The sequence below is a fragment of the Triticum aestivum genome, chromosome 6A, assembly GCF_018294505.1.
Source record: "Triticum aestivum cultivar Chinese Spring chromosome 6A, IWGSC CS RefSeq v2.1, whole genome shotgun sequence".
NCBI lineage: Eukaryota > Viridiplantae > Streptophyta > Magnoliopsida > Poales > Poaceae > Triticum > Triticum aestivum.
The window spans coordinates 506,377,427-506,396,461 of NC_057809.1; the positions used below are offsets into that span (position 1 = coordinate 506,377,427).

The 19,035-nt window shown below is 44.3% G+C and overlaps 1 long non-coding RNA gene across 1 annotated transcript; it reads right to left on the reverse strand.

The window, feature by feature from the left end:
• Positions 1 to 696: 696 nt before the first annotated feature.
• On the reverse strand, positions 697 to 3,315 carry LOC123130848 (uncharacterized). Its single transcript, XR_006464025.1, has 3 exons — positions 2,210 to 3,315; positions 1,803 to 2,090; positions 697 to 1,253 (listed from the first exon to the last, which is right to left on the reverse strand). It is a non-coding gene; the product is annotated as an uncharacterized lncRNA (long non-coding RNA).
• Positions 3,316 to 19,035: the final 15,720 nt, after the last annotated feature.

Consider the following 19,035-nt stretch of genomic DNA (forward strand, 5'->3'; position numbering starts at 1 on the left):
CCTGCTCCCACCTTCTTCCCCACTAAACTAGGGGTTCCCAGGTCTAGATCTCCATCGCCAGAGCTGCCATGGCAGATGAATCAAGGTGTAATAACAATTGCTACAAAAAAGAAAGAAAGAAAGAACGAGCACAAACATATCAGAAAGTACCAGGCAGAACCAACAAGGGTGAAAAAAAGAAGTGATCACTTCCGCCTCCTGTTCAGATCCTCCCTCCTTAACTTTCCCTTTCCCCTCTCACCAAATTTCTCCTTGCAAAAATAACTTCTTCATAGTAGAAGAGAGCATAAACAGAGATAAAAAAATAGGGAGATCTGGTACATGTGCAACTGATTTTCATGCAACTTCATCATGGGACTAGCCAACTTTTGCAACAATGTGTGCAACAAAACGCAGAAAATGTGCCAACATATAGGAGAGAGGACATAGAGAGTCTTATTTCACACATAATTCAGAAGAACCAATGTCTATATAGCAAAAAAAAGAAAAGAAAAGAAAAGTATATTGTAGGTACTATGAAAACATAACTACCAACTAGACAAGAATCTGGTTTGCATGTGTTTTTTTTCTTTGATCTTTCCACACAGTAGTATACATGACTTTGTAGTTTAGAATTGTGAGCAAAAATCTATAGCACTCATCCACCCCCATACCCTGTAAAACCTGCATCTGATACAAAAAAGAAGCCTGAGAAGAAATAAACCAACTTTCACTTGTGTTTGTGCAACTTAACCAGTACAAGTGTGCAAATTGACAACACTCCCATATCCATCTACTTGTGGGGTTTGGATTTCAGTAGTTGACATCTTCAACTCATATAAAAGTAGAAGATTCCAACTCATATAATTTCATATTCATTTTAGTTTTAGCTAAACTTCTGTATGCAGAATTCCAAAAACACTTTATGCTGGCTGTTTTACAACTTCATCATCTATTTTGTGCAATTGTAAGTACTCCTGGATGCAATTCATGCCGCAGGTTTCTGCAACTATCTATCTATATCTATATACTCTTATAAAAGGCAGAGTTGGTGATGATGGTGTGCCTGCCATCCTGCAATATAGGCTCCCGATCTATATCTAACGGATAGGAAGGAAACTATGACAATTTACCCGCACTCCTCTCCACATTTGCAGATAAGGCCTTCCCTCGTTCATCCTTTTCTCCCACGAGATCTTGATGTTCCGTGCAACGCACGGGCATCTTGCTAGTATGCAATGAATTTTCAACTGATGAACATGAATTTAGCCTGTCTGAACACAAAATGAAAAATATTGAATTTTAAAAGATTATAATCTACCAAATAAGTAGTGCAACTACATTCAAGTGCATCTGCAAACCTAGAAAATCAGATTCATGTGAACACATGAGGATGCCAACTACTAAATGGTTCTTGTGCAACTAAAGAAGTTGAAGATGCCAACTCATGTGGCATTGCCGTGCAACTATTAAAAAAAGGTTGGGGGTGCCAACTCCTGATTGGTTCTTGTGCAACTAAAATAGTTGTGGATGCCAACTCATGTGATATTGTTGTGGGACTATATAAAAAGTTGAGACTGCCAACTCCCAAATGGTTCTGGTGCATCTATGAAAGTCTAGGATGCGAACTCGTACGTTATTGTTGTGCAACTATTTGAAAAGTCAAGGATACCAACTCCTAATTCATTCTTGTGCAACTATAAAAGTTCAGGATGCCAACCCAACACCTAGCTGGTTCTTGTGCAACTGTGTAAAAAAACACATCCTAGTTTTCTTTGTGTAGAAAAAAATAAAAGAAAAATCCTAATGCAATTTCATGTTACCTCAGCAGCTGCTGCAGACGATGTGCCAGCTCCATCTACAACTCCAACCTGCGTGGTTGCCTTCCGTTTACACCATTTCACAAAGCAGAATTGGTAAGCAACCTAAAGGATGCATGGAGAAAGTTACTTCTCTGTGTGTGTGCGCGCGCGCAAAAAAGTGAAATGCACCCACACTGGTTGCTCGATACTTGCCTCATCATCCTCTGCCTCCTCGTCGATATCAACACGACGCGTCTGCCGCTCGGTGGGTCGTTTCGAGTTCCACCTAGAAGAATGGTTTGCAGATCCCTGCATAGAACAAACAAAACCCAGAACATGGTCAGGAAAACCCTCCAAAAATAGTTATTATAATTGCAAAACAAAACTTCTACAAGGATAAATGAAAAACGATGAAAAAGCAAACATACCCCTCCTTCACTAGGAGCTGCATCTCCTTCCACAACCATTTTTGGTCTGATAAAAAAGCAAACGGACAAATTAGTTAAAGCAACCATATGTATAAAAGAGAAAAATGAGGGAAAAATTGGTATCAAAATAATGCCATGATTTAAACAAGTAATGTTGATTTTTCAAAGCACACCTACAAAACAAAACAAAATGTGTGCAACTTGATGCACTGTATGGCCAACAGGACACACATGAGTGTGCAACCAAAAAATCTGCATATACTAATCATGATTTAGGCATCTGAGTCATAACTAAACTAGCCTCCGGCCATGCAACTACATGGCCCTTTGCTGTACAACTGCATAAGTGTGACTAAGCCAACTAGGATATGTACTGCTTTGATTTTGCAAACTCATGTATGAACGCATACCCTTAAAAACAGACATACTGTTTGAACATGGTTTGAATACCATCGATTGTGCAATTGGTTAGCCATCACTGTGCAACTCCATAAGTTGGCTAGCCAACTGAGATATGTATATGTGTGATCCAACTACATTTGCGTTTCTGTGCAACTAGGAGAACAAACTAGCCAACTGGTTACATATATGCACACAACTTATGAGAAAACAGAGAAACCACACGGATGCATTTTGAGATGGTTCAGCAAAAACATCAGAACTATCCTATCAGTAGTCTTATGTACTCCCTTCCTTGTATTCCAACTCAAATCGCCGCAAAAAAATTCAAAAAATCGCAATGCCAAATCAGACGGTTTGGCCGGAGGCAACACGCCGGAATACCTCGCCGAATCTGCGTGATATGGAGGTGAATCGCCATGAAACCCGTATCCCCTAGAACACGCACCCTCGACTCCCCCTGACGAAACAGGAACTCCCAAAATCACCGGAGTTGACCTGGTAGTCGCGGGTGATGCCTTTCGTGAAAGCTACCTCGTACTCGCTGGACATCCACCGGAAAACCTAGAACCCCTGTAGGATCGAAAGTATGTCTAGAGGGGGGGTGATTAGACTACTTGACCAAATAAAAACTTAACATTTTGCCAATTTTAGTTCTTGGCAGATTTTAGCTATCTTAGGACAAGTCAAGCAATCATCACACAATTCAAGCAACCATGCAAAGAGTATATTGGCAGCGGGAAGTAAAGCATGCAACTTGCAAGAATATAAAGGGAAGGGTTTGGAGAATTCAAACGCAATTGGAGACACGGATGTTTTTCCCGTGGTTCGGATAGGTGGTGCTATCCTACATCCATGTTGATGGAGACTTCAACCCACGAAGGGTAACGGTCGCGCGAGTCCACGGAGGGCTCAACCCACGAAGGGTCCACGAAGAAGCAACCTTGTCTATCCCACCATGGCCATCGCCCACGAAGGACTCGCCTCACTAGCGGTAGATCTTCACGAAGTAGGCGATCTCCTTTCCCTTACAAACTCCTTGGTTCAACTCCACAATCTTGTCGGAGGCTCCCAAGTGACACCTAGCCAATCTAGGAGACACCACTCTCCAAGAAGTAACAAATGGTGTGTTGATGATGAACTCCTTGCTCTTGTGCTTCAAATGATAGTCTCCCCAACACTCAACTCTCTCTCATAGGGTTTGGATCTGGTGGAAAGAAGATTTGAGTGGAAAGCAACTTGGGGAAGGCTAGAGATCAAGATTCATATGGTTGGAATGGAATATCTTGGTCTCAACACATGAGTAGGTGGTTCTCTCTCAGAACATATGAGTTGGAATGGTGTATGTGTTCTGATGGCTCTCTCCACGAGTGAAGAGGAGGTGGAGGGGTATTTATAGCCTCCACACAAAATCCAACCGTTACACACAATTTACCAATCTCGGTGGGACCGAATCAGAAAACTCGGTCGGACCAAAATAGTAAACCTAGTGACCGTTAGGAATTTCGGTGGGACTGACAAGCAACTCGGTAGGACCGATTCTGTTAGGGTTTGGGCATAACGTAATCTCGGTGAGACCGATTACACAAACTCGGTGAGACCGAGTTTGGTAATAAGCTAACCAGAGAGTTGGTCAGGTGAACTCGGTGGGACCGATTTGCTCTTTCGGTGAGACCGAAAAGTTACAAAAAGGAAACAGAGAGTTTACATTGCAATCTCGGTGGGACCGATTCGCTCTTTCGGTGAGACCGAAAAGTTACGAAAGGGAAACAAAAGAGTTTGCAATCCCATCTCGGTGAGACCGAGATCCCTATCGGTAGGACCGAATTGCTAGGGTTTGGCAGTGGCAAATGACAAGTGAAACTCGGTGGCGCCGGATTGAAAGAATCGGTAAGACCGAGTTTGGCTTAGAGTTTAGGTCATTTGTGGCTATGGAAAAGTGGTTGAGGATTTTGGAGCATATCACCAAGCACATAAAGCAAGAGGCTCATTAAGCAACACCTCATCCCTCCTTGATAGTATTGGCTTTTCCTAAAGACTCAATGTGATCTTGGATCACTAAAATATAAAATGAAGAATCTTGATCTTTTGAGCTTGAGCCAATCCTTTGTCCTTAGCATTTTGAGGGTTCCACTTTCACATCCATGCCATGCCAATCATTGAGCTTTCCTGAAATAATCATCTTGGAATAGCATTAGCTCAATGAGCTATATGTTGTTATGAATTACCAAAACCACCTAGGGATAGTTGCACTTTCAATCTCCCCCTTTTTGGTAATTGATGACAACATATAGATCAAAGCTTCGACAAATTATAATAATCATGAAGTACATCGTCGCTTTGAGAAGTATGTGACAAGTAAGAGCTCCCCCTAAATTTGTGCATATTTAGAATTTGCTTTGGACTGCAAATGCACAAGGAATGAGAGTCATGGGTTACTCTTCCATGTCACATACATCTTGGTGGAGCGCTTAAAATGATAAGAATGAAACACATGCACCCATCACCAAGAATAGTGAATGATCACAGGATAGATAGGATAATGATAATGTTAAGCAAACATTAAGTGTAGCTTATGATCAAACACATGATCATCGATGTCTCACACAGATAAGGGCATAGTATCTCACACACAAGCAAATAAAGTTCGAAAAACCACCAAATAAAACAAGAGAGAATAAAAGCAACACACTCTCTCGATGCCTATGATCTATACATTTTCTCCCCCTTTGACAACAAGTTACCAAAAAGTTCCTAGAAAATGCATAGTGCTAAGTCGACACTCAGGCTTGATCTTCAGGTGGTGGTGGAGTCCGGAGCACTCCAAGGACGAAGCCTTTAGTAGACGTGGTCGGAGTCGAGGCTGAAGTGGACGCTGGAGCTGGTGGAACTGAGGCTGTAGCTAGTGCAGACGTGGTGGCTCTGGTGTCAGCAACTGTCACTGCAGACGACCTCGGACCTCGTGGCACCCTGGCAAAGGCATCAGTCGTAGTCCTGCCTCTCCTCCCATTCATGTCATCCTGGAGCTGCTCCACGACAGTCTGTATCTCTGTCACCTTGATGTCCAAGTCATAGAACCTTTGTTCCATGATCCTCTCTAAGCTTGCCTGGTTCTGAGTCAGGGTGGCTAGTCCTTGCTCAATCCGCAGGGTGGACGCAATCAGGTAACCAAGCTGCTCTTGTTTGGTTTTCAGGAAGTATTCAGATGCCTCCTCTTGAGTGGGCATCCTGGCAGCTTTCTCCTTCTTCGCCTTCTCCTTCTTGGCTTGTGCTTGGGCAGATGATGGCTCATTCTCAGTCATGACCACTTGATTATCTTCGAAGTCTGGACGGATGGGCAGGTGTTCCTTATCCAATAAATATACGCCCGTGCCCATCTTGGAGTTGATGAGCTCCTGAATCAGAGGGGCATATCCACAGCTCCTCTTCTGATCTGCTGCAGTCCTCTTGATTGTTTCCACTATGAGGCTCATGACTTTGAACTTCTGAGGCACATCAAACACATGAAGCAAATTTATCGCGTGGCCTCTGATCATCTTGTGATCTCTAGACTTGGGCAGTAGGGTGTGCCTCAGTATCCAGTTGATAGTGGGCAGTCCTGATAGAAGATAATGCATTGAGCCAAACTTGAACGTGTCAAGTGCTTCATTCGGAATCTCCTTGTACATGTTGGACATAGAGTTGTGGTCCATCTTTTTCTTGGCATAGATGTCCAAGTCATCATCCTGCTCTTCTGGAGCATTGATCAGCTGAGCCCATTCAGCAACTGTGGACTGGTACCTCGTACCCTCTGACATCCAAGTTATCCTACCATCTGGATAAAAGTGGGCTGTGGAGTAGAACTGCATGATGAGTTCCTCGTTCCACTTTGTGAGCTTCTGCCCAACAAAGTCCTCTACTCCACACGCCTTAAAGCTGTCCTGCACTCCAGGGTAGTACTCTTCATTGTCCTTGATATACTGCCAATCAACCCATCTCATATCGCAGACAATGGGCTTCTTGTCTAGCAGCACTGTCTCATAAAAGTCTTACTGCTCCTTGGTGTGAAATCTATAGTCAACTGCTGTCCTTCTCCTTGAAGCATACGGATCTGCTTCTCTCCACTTCCTCAGCCCTGAGTCTCTCCTGAGCTTCATATCCTCAGCCACAGGATGAGCATCGTTGTGGTCTGGGATCTTGGGCTTGAGCTTTCGAAGGACACTCTCTTCCTCTTCTTCTGCAACTTCAGGCACTGGGGCCTTGTTCTTCTCAGTGGCTGGGATGCTTCTTGTGTTCCTCTTTGGCTTTGGCTTTGGAGCTGGCTTGGCCTTGGAAGCAGCTCCCCCTGATTTTATGGCATCACCCATTAGCTTGGGTGCCTTAGGTGCTGGTGCAGCTACCTCTTCTTCTTCCTCCTCATCTTCCATGATGGAGGCCTTGCCAAGCACTCTGGCTACAGTTTTTTTACTCTTTCTTTCCTCTTTTTGCCTTCAGTAGCAACTGGCTCTGTGGGTGCAGGCTTCTCAGTTGAAGCTCTAGCCTTTGACATAGGCTGCCTGCCTGCTGGCCTTTTGATCTTCAGCCCTGGCTTTGTGCCTTGAGCTGGCTCAACTCTTTTGGAGGTGGCTTCCTCCTCTGCCACATAATCCTCATCTTCTGAGTCTGAGGTTCTCTTCTTTCTCTGACGTGTGGCAGCTTTAGGCAGATTGCTGGGGGTGCTCCCGCTGCCATCATCTGAGGAACTTGAGGGACTAGTGCCCTCACTCAACTGTACTTGCCGCTCTGACAAGTTCTGGCTGTCACTTTGGTCTGACATGATGCAAACTCTGACTGTTGACCCTGTGAATAGATTATAGATGAGATAGAGGGGATGAGCATCACAAAATGCAAAGATTTTTGCAAAAGAATAATTCAAAAACTTAGTTTTAGTTTCCCACTGAAATCATCTCGGATCTACCGATTTTCAAACTCGGTGACACCGAAGCAGTTTTGGCACCAGAACTAGTGAACTCGGTCAGACCGAGTCACAGTTCGGTGGCACCGAGACTGCTAGGGTTTCACAGAGTTCCAAAATCGGTCACACCGATAAGTAATTCTTGGTCAGACCGAGTCTCACTTGTGCAATGGCATAAGCCAAATCGGTGGGACCGAGTTTTTCAACTCGGTGGGTCCGAGATGGTTTCGGCGGAAACCTAACCCTAAAATTTTCGAATTAAACCTAATCTACGAGTTCATTGACTGGATAGGAGTTTATCAAACGTGGCAAGAATCATGATGATCACAATGTGCTAGGAATCGGATTGGAGAATAGCACAAAGATCAAGTCCATACCCTAGTTCGGCGGAGACTCGCTACGGCGGCAACGGCGGGGTAGAATTCCCGTTGACGGCGACGGAGACCAGCGACTGGAGGCGGCTGGCAGCGAGGAGACGATCCGGAGACCACGAAGGCAGAGCAGGCTATCGCGCGGGCGAAGGGGTTCGGAGAAATTTCCAAATTTTGCCCGTCACTATATATAGCCCGACCCTGTCAGTGTGACCGAGTGGAACAACTCGGTGGCACCGAGATGCAAAACTATATACAGTTATTGCAACTCGGTGTGACCCAAATGTTCAAATCGGTTGCACCGAGATCGAAAACCTAGATCAACTTAATGATCTCGGTAGGAACGAAAGTAGGGTATCGGTCAGACCGAGAATCACAAAGAGGTTTTGGAAGTTTAAGTCTATGACGAATCAGGGACTCCGAGCGCTCCTCACACAGAGTGGTTCGAATCTGACTTGATCAAATTTTGTGATGCAGCATGAATAGAGTTTGAGACGAGAAAAGCATAAATAGCTAGAGGAGGTTCTTAGGCATTCTTGTCCATCCACTTGGCAAAAGGAAATAAAACCAAACAATCAAAACAACAAGTGGATGTTCTCGAATGAGTAAAATATGCAACCAACATGCTCACACAATAAGATGGCAAATGAAATATGTAGCAAAGCACGCACAACCAATTCTAGCATCTATCAAGCAATTTGCAATGACTAGGTCATCTATATATGAGTATATTGACTTAGGAGTCAAGTGAGAACACTTGATCATAGGTCATACTCATCGTTTAAGCTCAAGTGGGGTTACCACTTTTACATAAAGCATTGTTGTATTCACATATTTAGAGTTGCTCTAGCTCAAGTTTTAGAGTAAAGCTCCCCCTAGATGTGATATCCCCCCCTAAGAGGGATGAACTAACCTTGGGTTTTGTCGATGATGACTTCATGTAGATGTTGAAGATGTGGATGCTCAATGTCGATGTAGATCACTTGGAGCTATCCATTTGAGTGAATTGCACTTTCAATACCTACATGGGTTAGTCCCACAAGGAACAAACAAGGGTATCCATAGACATAGAGTGATGCACACACAAGATGATGTCCATGAAAACTTTTAGGTTACCTTGTCCCTTGTCTTACCAACACGAGGGTTTGTGACTCCTTGAACTAGTGCAAGATGTGGAAGTTGATTGCACTTGTTCTTGCCAAAATGATAAGAATGAAGTATGTTGGCGGAGTCACCCTCAAGAACTCTCTAGTTCTTCTTCTTTTGGATCCACACCATCTTGATGGGAATCCTTGGAGTTGTAGTTGTACTTGATGAAGTGGAACTTGAAGTAGTCTTGGGAATCCACTTGACTAAGGTCTTAGGAGCTTCTTCAAATGCATCAATCTCCTCTTGAAGCTTGTCCTTGCCTTTTTGCTTGTAGTCTTGTGGTGGAAGATCATCTTGAGCTTGTGTTCCCTTGAAGGAAGTATCATACTTCTCTTGTTGAGGAACAAACTTTGTCTTGGGGTATTGATCTTCTTCCACTCAACTCCATTGGCATTGAACTTTCGTTCAAAACCAACACCTTGATTCTTCCGGTGCATTCCTTGCTTGCACACAATTTCCTCGAATTGCTTACTCCCAGCAAGGCTTTTGTACACTCCTTTCTCTATAATTCCCTTCAATAAGCTATTTTCTTGCTCAAGTGTAACTTGGCTAAGAGAATCATTAGTGGAATCAAGAGAACTACTAGAAGCAACAATATTGGATTTAGCATGATCATTGTTACTACTAGAGGAAGAATCTTTCTTGTTCTTGTTACTAGACTTGACTTGAGGCATGTAAGTGGATAAAAGGAAACGCTTGGCAATGTGAGAAGAACTTTTCTGGCGGAGATCATCATTGATTGCTTTTAAGAACTCATGCTCTTGCTCAAGATTAAGCTTTTCAAAGCGTAATTTCTCATGAGCTCTTAAAAGTTCTCGATGATCTTCGAAGATAGTTTCATGAGCTAACTTAAGAGTGTTTAGTTCTTTAGTTAGAGCCTCAATCTTCTCCTTATCATTGTCATTCGTTTTAGCATGATTAATTGATGTTTCACCATAGTACTCATCACTAGAGTTGTCAACAAGCAAATCATCATCACCTAACAAGTCATCTTCATCACTATTAAAATCAACATACTCGGGGTGTGTTACCTTAGGACCTTTGGCCATGAAGCATCTTCCAATTCCTTCATTTGGTGAGTCAAATATGTCGTAGGAGTTGGTTGACACAAGTGCTAGACCGGCAACACCTTCATCTTGAGTATATTCGGAGTCGGAGTGATAACTTCTCTCGGAGTGGCTGTCGGAGTCGGAGCTGGATACCCATTCACCAACATGAGCTTGATGTCTTCGTTTTGTGTAGCTCCTTGATGATTTTTCCTTCCTTTCCGAATCATTGCTTCTCCGTGAGTATCTTCGTTCATAACGATCATCTCTACTCCTTCTCTCTCTTGGTGGTGATTGTTTGCTTCTTCTTTTTGGAGAATCTTCTCTTCTCTTGTAGGGAGTCGTACACTCATTGGAATAGTGTCCGGGTCTTTCACAATTGTAGCAGTTTCGCTCTCGACTAGAGGATCTTTTGTCATTGTAGGACCTTGACTTGAAGCTTCTATCTTTGCTTCTACTCTTGTAGAATTTGTTGAAGTTCTTCACCATTAAGCTCAATTCTTCATTGAAGTTTTGTTTCTCACTTGACGTAGGGGCTTCACATGAGGCTTTGTAGGCACCACTTGATTTGTTGTGAAGTTCCTCTTTATCCTTAAGTGACATCTCATGAGCAACAATTCTTCCAATCACCTCCGTTGGCTTGAGATCTTTGTAATTAGGCATCATTTGAATCAATGTGCACACGGTATCATATTTTCCATCCAAGGCTCTTAGGATCTTCTTGATGATGAATCTATCGGTCATCTCTTCACTTCCTAAGCCGGCAATCTCATTTGTGATGAGAGCAAGCCTAGAGTACATTTCAGCGACACCTTCACCATCCTTCATTTTGAACTTGTCGAGTTGACTTTGAAGCACATCCAACTTGGATTCCTTGACGGAGTCGGTACCTTCGTGCATATCAATCAAAGTGTCCCAAATTTCCTTTGCATTCTCAAGACGGCTGATTTTGTTGAATTCTTCGGGGCACAATCCGTTGAAGAGAATATCACAAGCTTGAGCATTGTATTGCAACATCTTCAACTCATCCGTGGTAGCTTCATGGTTTGGTTCTCTCCCATCAAAGAAGTCACCTTGCAAACCAACACACACAATAGCCCAAACGGCGGGGTTATGTCCAAGAATATGCATTTTCATTTTATGCTTCCAACTAGCAAAATTAGTGCCATCAAATTAAGGACCTCTACGGTGATAATTTCCCTCGCTAGACGCCATACTCTCCTAGGTTGTGAAACCAAGGCTATGACCACCAAAAGCTATGGAGATCAAAGCAAGTGGAGACCAAAGCTCTGATACCACTTGTAGGATCGAAAGTATGTCTAGAGGGGGGGTGATTAGACTACTTGACCAAATAAAAACTTAACCTTTTCCCAATTTTAGTTCTTGGCAGATTTTAGCTATCTTAGGACAAGTCAAGCAATCATCACACAATTCAAGCAACCATGCAAAGAGTATATTGGCAGCGAGAAGTAAAGCATGCAACTTGCAAGAATATAAAGGGAAGGGTTTGGAGAATTCAAACGCTATTGGAGACACGGATGTTTTTCCCGTGGTTCGGATAGGTGGTGCTATCCTACATCCACGTTGATGGAGACTTCAACCCACGAAGGGTAACGGTCGCGCGAGTCCACAGAGGGCTCAACCCACGAAGGGTCCACAAAGAAGCAACCTTGTCTATCCCACCATGGCCATCGCCCACGAAGGACTTGCCTCACTAGTGGTAGATCTTCATGAAGTAGGCGATCTCCTTGCCCTTACAAACTCCTTGGTTCAACTCCACAATCTTGTCGGAGGCTCCCAAGTGACACCTAGCCAATCTAGGAGACACCACTCTCCAAGAAGTAACAAATGGTGTGTTGATGATGAACTCCTTGCTCTTGTGCTTCAAATGATAGTCTCCCCAGCACTCAACTCTCTCTCATAGGGTTTGGATCTGGTGGAAAGAAGATTTGAGTGGAAAGCAACTTGGGGAAGGCTAGAGATCAAGATTCATATGGTTGGAATGGAATATCTTGGTCTCAACACATGAGTAGGTGGTTCTCTCTCAGAACATATGAGTTGGAATGGTGTATGTGTTCTGATGGCTCTCTCCACGAGTGAAGAGGAGGTGGAGGGGTATTTATAGCCTCCACACAAAATCCAACCGTTACACACAATTTACCAATCTCGGTGGGACCGAATCAGAAAACTCGGTCGGACCGAAATAGTAAACCTAGTGACCGTTAGGAATTTCGGTGGGACTGACATGCAACTTGGTAGTACCGATTCTGTTAGGGTTTGGGCATAACGTATTCTCGGTGAGACCGATTACACAAACTCGGTGAGACCGAGTTTGGTAATAAGCTAACCAGAGAGTTGGTCAGGTGAACTCGGTGGGACCGATTTGCTCTTTCGGTGAGACCGAAAAGTTACAAAATGGAAACAGAGAGTTTACATTGCAATCTCGGTGGGACCGATTCGCTCTTTCGGTGAGACCGAAAAGTTACGAAAGGGAAACAGAGAGTTTGCAATCCCATCTCGGTGAGACCGAGATCCCTATCGGTAGGACCGAATTGCTAGGGTTTGGCAGTGGCAAATGACAAGTGAAACTCGGTGGCGCCGGATTGAAAGAATCGGTAAGACCGAGTTTGGCTTAGAGTTTAGGTCATTTGTGGCTATGGAAAAGTGGTTGAGGATTTTGGAGCATATCACCAAGCACATAAAGCAAGAGGCTCATTAAGCAACACCTCATCCCTCCTTGATAGTATTGGCTTTTCCTAAAGACTCAATGTGATCTTGGATCACTAAAATATAAAATGAAGAGTCTTGATCTTTTGAGCTTGAGCCAATCCTTTGTCCTTAGCGTTTTGAGGGTTCCACTTTCACATCCATGCCATGCCAATCATTGAGCTTTCCCGAAATAATCATCTTGGAATAACATTAGCTCAATGAGCTATATGTTGTTATGAATTACCAAAACCACCTAGGGATAGTTGCACTTTCAACCCCTCTCCGGCGAGCCAATTACGGAGGATCCCGACCACGGCCGGGGAAAATGGGGAAGCAGGAGATGCGAGGCAAAAAAGGCGGGCGTACTATACCTGCGTCGGTGACGAGATGCGGATCCCGCGCTCCCGCCCTTCGCGGTGGCCTCTCCCTGCCAGATTTGGGAAAGAAAAGAAATGAACATGGCTAGAAGAAAGGAAAATGGATAAGGGAAGGAGAAAGAGGCGTGGCGATGCGAACCGGCTGGACCTGGAGAGCGGTGCTTGCGGGCGGGCCCAGCCACGTGCGCGTTTGGTCGCCTCCCCGACCGGGTACCACCTGACGCCGATGACCGCACGATCTGGGCTGATCGAGCGGCTCATGCTCGGCCGCTCGTTTCACCAAGATAGTGCGCGTGCGCTCTGAAGTAGTAGTAGTATTTAGGAAACAAAAAAATTTGGTTACCAGAAATTCGACCTGAAGTGAATTGATAAACAGTCGACTGAAAATCACTAAAAGTGCTTCTATATTCATACAGAGTGCATCCTACAGTTAGTCTTTTCAGATCAGCGGGATTTCTACTGCACGATTATTCCATCAGGTTCCATTTTAGTTATCTGCTTAGATTTTTTTTAGATGAAAGGGAGGAGCTCCCCGGCTCCCTTTTATAGAAAGAAGCCACAAACCCAAGTACCACAAAGCCTCCCGCAGAGGTAGTTCAAACTCCACACAACACAAGCAGAGACTACTAACGCCTCATTTAGGAAAAGGGGCTATCCCCCCAAAAGAGAAAGAGCACAGTTTTACAGATCCAGGGGACATAACACATTCCAGCGCTAGATCAACTACAACAAGCTAGGATCAGGATCATCATTTTCAGCGACCGATTGGCGACAGGAGGTTCCCGAAGTCTAGGGTAGAGATCGGGCTGGGCGCCGCAGCAATTTCCATCCTTGGACGTGCCGCTTTCTCCATCACCTCCACGCCAGCCGGGCGGGTTCCTTGATCAGTTGGAGGAGCTGGGTCTCGAAGTCTTTCATCTGCTGGAGCATATGTTCCTTGAAGATCACTCGCCATTTTCTGACGAGCCTTAAGACCATCGACCAGATCTGTTTGACAGAGATCCAAGGCACAGCATTAAAGATCATGTTATTGCTATGTTTCCACAAAGCCCAGAGGACAGCAGAACAAACAGTATTAACATGATCTAATTTTTTGTCTGCCACCCACAGAGAGGCAATGGACTCTAGATTAGCCCCCAGAGGTCGATGGAGCAGGTCCGAAGCAACAGACCAGATTTCTTTGGCCACCACACAATCAAAGAATAGGTAGGTAGCTGTTTCCTTATAGGCACAGAAGACACATTCTTCTGGTTTTTTCAGATTTCTCTTCAAGAGGTTATCTCTAGTCATTAGCTTATTGTAAAACAGGAGCCAGAGGAAGATATGCACCCTAGGAGGGATGATAATCTTCCAGACTGCTGGCAAGAAAACTGGTGTCACCCCCCTAAAATTAATAATTGCATATAGGGAAGTGGAGGAGTATTGCCCAGAGGATTCATATTGCCATACCAGTGAGTCGCACTCATCAGTAAAGGCAATACTCTTAGCAATCTCTATCAGCTCGTACCACCTAATCATCATCCGATCATCAAACGCTCTTCTAAAGGTCAGCTTAAGGTCACGCCCATCCCAGACTTGCTGGATAGTACAGCATTGTTCCCTACATATACAGAACAGGTCCCAGAATTGGATGGCGAGGGGGGAAGAGCCGAACCAAGAGTCCTCCTAGAACCTGATTTGCTCTCCATTCCCCACCACCCACCTGGATCCCATTTTAACTGCTTTTGCAGCCCAAACGACACCCTTCCAGAATTGTGAGCCCCCGACAGAATCACCACAAAATATGTTAGGGGCGTTGCTAAGATATTTGTAATCAATGAGGTTTTCCAAATTTTCCCCTCTCCGGCCATATATCTCTTAACCCAGGAGCCTAACAAGCAAATATTCAGGTCATGGAGATTTGGGATTCCCAAACCCCCAAACTCCTGTTTCATGCACACAAGTTGCCAGTTTGCCAAGTGGATTTTCCTATGCCCTTCATAGTCATTCCAGAGGCAATTAGCCATCTGGGAGTTGATGAGATCTAAAGCCCATTTGGGGAATTTAAAAAAGGAGAGCAGGTAAATAGGAATGCTGGACAGGCAGGTTTTAATCAAAATCACCCTCCCCTTGTAGGAAAGGAGTTTTCCTCTCCACCCGGCAATCCTCTTGAGGATTTTATCCAGCAAAGGTTGGACATCCTCCCTCGAAAGCTTATCCACATGCAGAGGTACCCCTAGGTACTTGATAGGGAATTTACCTATTGGGCAGCCAAAAATCTCAGCTAGGTTGGCTGTTTCCTCTACAGTGATGTTTATGGGGATCAATTCACTTTTATCAAAGTTAATTTGCATCCCAGAGACTTGCTCGAAGCAAGTCAAGACCCACTTCAAGTTAGCAGCCATGCACGGATCGCTGTCAGCAAACATGATCGTATCATCTGCTTACTAGAGGCTAATCAGACCTCCAGGGTAACTATCGTAGCACAGACCTCTAATCAGCCCCTCATCTGAGGCTTTAATCAGCATTTTAGTGAGAACGTCTATCACTAAATTGAAGAGTAAGGGGGACGCGGGATCACCTTGGCGCAACCCTTTTCCCGTGAGGAAGTAATTACTCTCAAGGTTATTAAGCTTGACCACTACGGATCCCCCACGGGTGATCTTGTTGATCCAGCCGATCCACTTTTTGCCAAACCCCCTTTTGTGAAGGAGATCCTCTAGGAAGTCTAGATTTACTTTGTCAAAAGCTTTCTCATAGTCTAGCTTTAGGACAATTCAATTTTCCCCGGTTTTAGACAAAGAATGGATGGCTTCGTGTGCTACCACCACGCTTTCCAGTATATATCTGCCCTTGATAAAGGCAGGTTGATTGCTAGAAATCAGTTTATCCATGATGCTAGACAGCCTATTCGTAAGGACTTTACTGAAAATTTTAAAAATGCAATTCAATAAGCTAATTGGCCTAAATTTCTTCATAACCGTGGCATTAGGCTCTTTAGGGATGAGGGTGAGCATGGCAAAATTTAATCTATAAATGTCCGGATTCCCTTCATAGAAATCTTTGAACATAGCGAGGATGTCGTGCTTAATTAGCTCCCAAAATTTCTGGTAAAACAGAAACGGAATGCCGTCTGGGCCGGGAGCACCATCAGCATAGGAGTCAAAAACAGCCTTCTTGACTTCCTCTTCACTAAAAGGAGACTCTAGCATGCTATTATCCGTATCTGAGACACAATCTTTCCTATTAAAGAAATCATCAGCTAGGGCAAAATCTCCTCTGTCCTTTTTACTGAATAGTTCTTTATAGTAGTTGGCAGCTAGAGCAAGCATACCCCCATGATCAGAGATGGGCCCATCTGGGCCCTCCAAGGAATGGACCAGGGTCTTCCTCCTTCTCTGATTGGCAACAGCCTGGAAATATGCGGTGTTTTTATCCCCCTCTACAATATCCCTATCTCTAGACCTTTGCCTAGCTTTGGTCTCTTCTTGGAGCCAGATTCTATTCATTACTTCCCTAATTTCATGTAATCTAGCCATTTCTACGTTGGTCAGTTCAGCAGTTTCAGCTTTAATATCTAGTGATTCATATTCCTCAATCAGATTATTCTTGAGTCTCCTGAGGTCTGCCTCAAAATTGGCACTCCAGCCTTTGGTGGCTTTTCTTAGGTTTCTCATTTTCTTCTGCCAGGAATCCACTGAATATCTCCCTACAACTGGGGTAGTCCAGGCCTTGACTATTATGCTAGGAAAGTCTTTTTCCAACAACCACCACTTCTCAAACTTGTAGGAAGTTTGTCTGGGGATGTGGCCAACTCCAGAGTCCCAATAAATGGGCGTGTGGCCGCTCCCCAACCTAGGTAAGGCTTGGATGGTGGCTAGAGGAAAAAGCATGTCAAGATCCATGGAACAAAAGACTCTGTCAATGGTGGTCATGACCAAATCATCCTGGTTATTAGCCCAGGTGAAAAGTCTATTCCCCATTTTAATTTCTAGGAGACCCCAGAGATCTACCCAGGAATTGAACAGGTCACACCATTTATGATTGACATTACCATTGCTCTTATCTGAGCTATACCTGACTAGATTGAAATCCCCACCTATAAGGGTAGGGGTTTCACAGTCCACAAACAGGGAGTGTAATTCAGAAATGAACTGCTTTTTCCCTTGCTCGTAGGCTGAACCATAGACTACAACTACTCTAAAGTTGACCCCAGTGATTTTGGATTTGACATGACAGGAAACTAAGAACTTAAGAATTTCCTAGTTTAAAACTTCGTACATGTCAGAGTCAACCCCTACCAAGATGCCTCCTGCAGAGCCATTGGCAGGTGGCAAATTCCAAGCAAAATTCCTGTTACTAACGATGGATTTCAGGAAGGAATCATAAATGATTTCTTTCTTAGTCTCCTGGAGTCCAATAGTGGTAGGGTTGGTCTTGTTAATAAGGTCAGTCAAGCTCTTCTTTCTACCAGGGGCATTAATCCCTCTTGCATTCCAAAAGAGGCAATTCATTTTTTCCTCTTGTTATCAGGGTGCTTGCCCTGTCTATGTCTTACAACGGTAGTCCACATCCCACCATTACTATCAGATCCACCCCTCTTCCCTTCAGGAGTGAGGAGGGATAAAGGAGGAAAAAACAGCTATTAGTAAGGTCTAACTCAGGTGGTTTCCGAACTCTTTTGTCAGTTGGAGCAGCCCAGCCCACATCTAGCTGTCCATCTCTTTGAAGTTCAGACTGGTGAATATTATCATCTAAAGGATTAAGGATATTAACAGAAATGCCAGGGGAGACATGTCCACAACAGTTCCCCTTGGAGAGGTGGGAGGCTCGGTGATTGAGATCCCCACCTGTTTAGCTTTTGAAATAAAATCAGCTCTACTACTCGTATTAAAAGGTTTGTTGGAAATAATACCTTGGAGGCGATTGTGCATTGTGGCAGGGACCTCCAGGTTCTTTCTCTCTTGCAGCTTTTGTGCAATCTCCAGCATGGTTTTCCCACCTGTGTCCACCCTAACACTTTTCCTAGTCCCTTGAACAGGTCCCCAGTGTTTCTTTTTCTTGCCTTCTTCTTGAGGGTTTGCTAGTAAGGCTTTTTTGTAGGGTTCTTTAGGGATAACTGCCTCTGCCCCCTCAGTTGTATCTGTTGTGAGATCTAGATCATAGCCTTCCAGTTCCTCATCATCTTCTAGCTCCATTTGCCTTAAAAGGTTGAAACAGTTTGCTGGGTCTCCTTGTTCCGGGTCCATCCACGCCATCAGATCAATTTTCACCTCTTCCACAACTGCATTCACATTATCCTGGACAGACACCTCCTTATGCATTCCCTTGCTCCCATCTAGGTTGTTCGATTTGCCACCTGATGGATTTTTGGCATTGCTTTGGGTGCTTCCAGCTGCCCCTGGGCCAATGAGGTTTTTTCCATTCGGTCCATGTTGACCAGTCCCTTCTTCGGTCTGCATTGCATTTTGGCCACTGTCATTGTGAGTTTTCCCACTTTCCTGGACAGTGTCTGTCTCGACTTTTATTTTAATCTGAAATAGGTTGCAGCCGATTCCAAACATTTTTTCAGCAAGGATTTTGGTGGTGTCTCTGCACCTGACTTTCACTCTAACCACTTCATACAAGTTCTAGAACATTCCTACCCAGTCTACATCTAATAGCAGCCCAAAAGGTGAAGAAAACTGGTCCAAGGTCTTCCATTCACACCAATCTGGCTATAGTCCTCTCAGCTGTAACCACACCTCCTGAAGTGGTGCAGCAGCATCAAGTTTTCCATTCCAAACTTCCACATTGACCGACACTCCTTCTTTGGTGAGCCCAAAACAAGGGTATCCTGCTACTCCAGCAACTTTAATGTGTG